This window comes from Globicephala melas, chromosome 4 (assembly GCF_963455315.2).
Source record: "Globicephala melas chromosome 4, mGloMel1.2, whole genome shotgun sequence".
Classification (NCBI taxonomy): Eukaryota; Metazoa; Chordata; class Mammalia; order Artiodactyla; family Delphinidae; genus Globicephala; species Globicephala melas.
Genome location: NC_083317.1, coordinates 17,678,247 through 17,684,246, shown reverse-complemented (window position 1 = coordinate 17,684,246; position 6,000 = coordinate 17,678,247).

Genomic DNA, 6,000 nt, shown 5'->3' with positions numbered 1-6,000 from the left:
ATGTCTTTTGATTGGAGCATTTAGTACATTGACATTTAAAGTAACTATTGATAAGTGTATGTACTTATTGCCATTTTATTATTTGTTTTCTGGTGTTTTTTGTAACTCTTTTCTGTTCATTTCTTCTTCTCTTTGTTTGTTACTTTGTGGTTTGATTATTTTCTTTAATAATATGCTTGTGTTTCTTTCTTTCTAGTTTTTGTGTATCTATTATAAATTTTTGATTTGTGATTACTATGGAGCTCATATATGTTGGCATATAACTATATCTACTTGTTTTAAATTGGTAGTCATTTAAGTTCAAAAACATTCTAAAAGTTCTATTTTTTCACTGCCCTCCCCTACATTTTGTGTTTTTGATGTTACATTTTACATCCTTGTGTTTATCTCTTCACTGTTTATTTTAGTTATAGTTGCTTTTACAATTTTTTTGTCCTTTACTCTTTATAATGGTTTATTTAAGTGATTGATCCTCAGCTCTTACTATATATTTGCCTTTCCTAGTGGGATATTTCTTTTCCTATAGATACTTCTTGTGATAGACTTTTCTTATCCACTTAGAGAAGACCATTTAACAGTCCTTTTAGGGAGGGTTTAATATTGATGGACTTTCAGGTTTTGCTTGTATGAGAAGTTCATTATCTCTCCTTTGATTCTAAATAATAATATTGTTGAGTAGAGTACCCTTGGTTGCAAGTTTTTCCCTTTTAGTGCTTTGAATATATCATGCTACTCCCTTCTAGCCTGCAAAGCTTCTGAAGAAAAATCAGCTGATAGCCTTATGGAGGTTCTTTTGTATATGACTCTTTGTTTTTATCTTTCTGCCTTTAGAATTCTATCTTTATATTTTGCCATTTTAATTATGATGTCTTGGTGTGGGTCTGTTTGGGTTTATGTTATTTGAGACTCTGTGTTTCGTGTACCTGGATATCTATTTCCTTCTTCAGGTCTGAGACTTTTTCAGTCACAACTTCATCAAATACCTTTTTCATCCCCTCTTTCTCTCTTCTCATTCTGGGACCCCTATAATATGAATGTTGGTACTCTTGATGTTGTCCCAGAAAATTTGTTTTTAGCTTTGCTATTCTGATTGGATCTATCTTCCAGATCACTTATACATTCTTCTGTATTGCTTAGTCTGTTATTCCTTCATTCTGGTGTGTTTTTCATTTCAGTTATTGTATTTTTCAGTTCTGACTGGTTCTTTTTTATATTTTCTAGTTCCTTGTTAAAATTCTCACTGTGTTTATCTATTATTTTCCTGAATTCAGTTAGCATTCTTATTACTAATGTTTTGAATTCTTTATCTGATAAATTGTTTACTTCTCTTTCATTATTCATTTTTTCAGGGGTTTTCTCTTGCTCTTTCAATTGAGACTAGTTCCTTTCTCTTTACATTTTGTGTAACTTTCTCCACCTCTATGAATTTAGGTGAAACACTTTCCTATTGCAGTCTTGAAGGGATATCCTTATGTAGGAGTGTCCATGGTCTGCATGTGCCCAGTGCATTTGGTGGGAGAGCTGGATTTGACATGAAAAGAAGACATCTTTCCTCAGGATATGTTGTCAGCTATCACCTTGGAAGGAGGTGGAGCTAGAGATAGAGGAGCTAGAGCCAGAACCAGATGTGAGATGGGGCTTCCTCTGTGCTCAGAGGCTGTTACCACCCTACTGGATGTGGAGTCAGACCTCAAGTTGATGGAGCAGAAGCTCTGAGGGTCAGGTCTGAGCTGACTCTCTTTCCTTTAAGTGTGTGCTCTCTCATCTCCCAGCACCAGCACCCTTGTCCCAGAGGGAAGAAGTGCTGGATCAAGAGGGGCCCATGCAGGCTCTCAGCTCATGAGGAGGCATGGGCTGTGGTGGTTCAACCACAGACAGAGGCTCAGGCTGTGTTTTATGCAGTGTCTGTGCAATTGCCAGTAATGGCAGCCCCACTGCATCTGAGTCTCCTTTGTCCCTCACAGCCAATGAATCTCCCCAGTCTTCTCAGCCTCTGCCCTGTTGTGGAGATGCTCTTCTCAGTAGGTGGGGTTCACTTGGGCTCTCAGCATATCAGGGCTTCGGCTGTGGTGGTCCAACTGCTGTCAGAGATCAGGGCTGCTTCTGGTGAGCTGCCTGAGCAAGCATCAGCAATGGCTATCCCCATTGCATCAGATGCCACCCCAGGTCCAAGTTGTCTCTCTGTTCCATGGTCAAGCTCTCTCCCTGGTTCTGGTAGCCCTTGCCCTTGTGCTGAGCTGTGAGGTGAAGTAAGTGGAGCTGAAGTATTTGCTCCACTCAGTCTTGAGCATGTGCCAGGGCAGCCACAGGAAATCAGGTAGCCACTGGAGTAGTCCTCAATCCACCTTATCTGCTCTGCCTTGGGAACAAGCCAGCACTCTCATGTTCCTCACAAATGGAGTCCAGGCTTCCTATAGCCCTCCTGTTAGTTCTAGTGGCCCTCCAGCCAGCCAAGGGGGCTTTTCTGCCCTATGTTGGACTCCAGGACTGGAACACCAAATATATGGCTCAAACTGCTCACTAATTAGGGCAGATCTCCACTAGTGTATTCTCCCTTTTCCTCTGAGTCCCATCCCAGGGGTATGGTCCCAACCTGATTGCTCTGTTCCCTTCCTTCCTGATTCTGTGTGGATCTTTGTTACAGCCTTGGTTGTACTGTTTCTGACAGTTTACAGTTAGTTTTCAGTGAGAATTTTTCCACATTCAGATGTATTTTTGATGTGTTCATTGGGGGAGGTGAGTTCCACATCTTCCTACTCTGCCATCTTGATCCGAAGTTCCATTCTTCTCTTTTAAAGGTGTGTCTGTGGGAAAGATTTTAAAACTAATGAGTAGCATTTTTCAGAACTAGTTCTGCCATTATTTGTGCAAACCTAACACACATTTTCACTTCTCTAAATTTATTTCTTCGTCTGGAATTTTAAAGGGATTGAAATAATACTCTCTCAGTTTCCTTGTGGGGACACAATTGTAATATTGTATGACAACTTTACATCATCAGTTTTGATTGAAGGAGTTGGAGCTTTCAGAGATACATTTCATGACCCATGTTTGACAAAAACTTTGTTAACAGAGGTGAAGAGGAACAGTTTATGGAATTCCTTGAGGTAATGTTATTTTATACCAAAAATATCTACTATGGTTTTATAGAAATGTCAGACATTTTAGTAGAGTATTTGAAATTCTTGAAGAAATGTTTTACATAAGAGCTGTCATTTTTAATATGAAAATTTTGTTGTAATTTCATCATGGAACATTTTATCCTTTCAAATTTTTTTTTACAATACAACTTTGAGAAATATATTTTTCCATAAGATAATGAACCCTCATTATCAAGTATAGAAATTTCCTTAATTTCAATTGAAGAATAATATTCTAAAGTTTAAATATATAGTATATATTGATAATTTTAAAAGTTTTATGATTTTATTATAAAATTTCCTTAATTTTAATAGAAGAATAATATTCTAAAGTTAATTATATATATTGTATGAAATTTTTATGATAAAATTTGTGATTTTAATGTATTATAAAATATACTATGCTATAAAATTATTTTATAATAATTTTATAATAAAATTTTATATAAAATATATAATACTTTAAAGTTTGAAAACAGGTAATTTATAAAACTTAATTCATTTAACTATTTCATCTAATTTAAAATAAATTCAGTTAATTTATTTAACTCTTTCGCTAAGGCAACATAATCTTAGCATGATGCACTATTACTATAGTGTTGCTTTTTTGTTGTTATTTTTGGGGGTATTTACATAAATATTTTGATTAATTAGATCTTTGAAAACATCGTTAGAGTTTGCTTTGCAGAGAAACCCAAATACTTCCCTGAGGTGACTTGGAGGCTTGTGATAAAACAGAAATAGTAGCAATCAATATAATATTTAATCTGGACACCCCATCACTCTTAAACTAATAAACTAGAGTGTCAATGATGTCATAGCCAAAGATTCTCCTCTATTATAAATGGGTCAATTAGCAGCCCATAGAAACACCGTGCTCTAGGGCCAGATGCAAGCTTGTAAATGACACGTCAAAGCAGAGCTGATACACTGCTTTCCCTTCACAATGGGTCATGAATCAGTACTCATCACATTCTAGGCAGCCTAAACAAACAAACAAACAAGTAACTTTATACCCAGGGTTGTACTTTCCAGATCCACTTCCTCTCAAATAAACAAAACCCTGGTAATTATAACTCAGCTTTTTAAAAAGTCTAAAAAAAATTTTAAAAGAACCCCAACTTTTGATGTGATGGTTAATTTTATGTATCAACTTGATTGGGTCACAAGACCCCAGATATTTGGTTAAACATTATTTCTGGGTATGTCTGTGGGGGGTGTTCATTTGTTGAAGGCCTGATTAGAAGAAAAGGCTGAGTAAGAAATAGTTCTTTCTCTCTGCCAAACTGTCTTTGAGCTGAGACATTGGTCTTCTCCTGCCTTTGGAATGAACTCAGACAAGAGCATACAGCACTGGCTCTTCTGGTTCTCAGGTTTTCAGACTTGGACTAGAACTATACTGTTGACTTTCTTGGGTCTCTGGCTTATTGACTGTGGATCTTGGACTTCTCAGCCTTCGTAATCAAGTGAGCCAATTCCTAATAGTAAATTTCTTTAGATAGATAGTTAGACTGATCATCTGAAAATATTACTTCTTTCTCACCAGGATAAGATTAATTGCAAATTTAGTAACTTTGTTAATCTTATATTGTAGTTTCTCTTAGCTCCAGTTCTTTTAAATACCTGTTGTGGATTTTTGTTTGTTTGCTTTTTTAACTGTGAGCCAGTCTTTTGGAAATCCATGCTCTCTTTCAAAAATTATTTACAACTATATATCATATATCGTCCTTTCCCAGATATATAGCTGATATTTAAAGGGAAAGAGATAAAACAAATGTGGGAATCAAAGCAGACTATAAACACAGATCATATAACTACAGCTATAGAATTATCAGACCTGGAATTAAAAAGGTATGCTACTTTGTCTGATGTACTTCACTCAGTATGACAATCTCTGGGTCCACCCATGTTGCTGCAAATGACATTATTTTGTTCCTTTTTATGGTTGAGTAATATTCCATTGTATATATATATATATATATATATATATATACACATATATATCACATCTTCTATCTTCTTTATCCATTCCTCTCTTGATGGACATTTAGGTTGCTTCCATGTCCTGGCTATTGTAAATAGTATTTCAATGAACATTGGGGTGCATGTATCTTTTTGAATTATGGTTTCTTTGGATATATGCCCGGGAATGGGACTGCTGGGTCATATGGTAGTTTTACTTTTAGTTTTTAAAGGAACCCCCATACTGTTCTCCATATAAACACTATGGATTTACATTTGCACCAACAGTGTAGGAGGAAAAAAAAAACAGTGTAGGAGGATTCCTTTCTTTTCACATCCTCTCCAACATTTATTGCTTTTAGATCATTTTAATGATGGCCATTCTGATTGGTGTAAGGTGATACCTCGTTGTAGTTTTGATTTGCATTTCTCTATTAGTGGTGGATCTAGAGATTTTCACACTGAGTGAAGTGAGTCAGACACAGAAAGACACATATATATCGCTTATATGTGGAATCTAAAAAAATAGGGTACAAATGAACTCATTTACAAAGCAGAAGTAGAGTCACAGATGTAGAAAACAAACTTATGGTTACCAGGGGATAAGAGGGAAGGGATAAATTGGGAGATTGGGATTAACATATATACACTACTATATATAAAATAGATAACTAATAAGAACCTGCTGCATAGCACAGGGAACTCTACTCAATACTCTGTGATGGCCTATATGGGAAAAGAATCTAAAAAAAAAAGAGTGGATATATGTATATGTATAAATGATTCACTTTGCTGTACACCTGAAACTAACACAACATTGTAAATCAACTATACTCCAATAAAAATTAAAAAATAAAAATGAAAATAAAAATTAAAAAATAACAACAGCAAAAGGTGT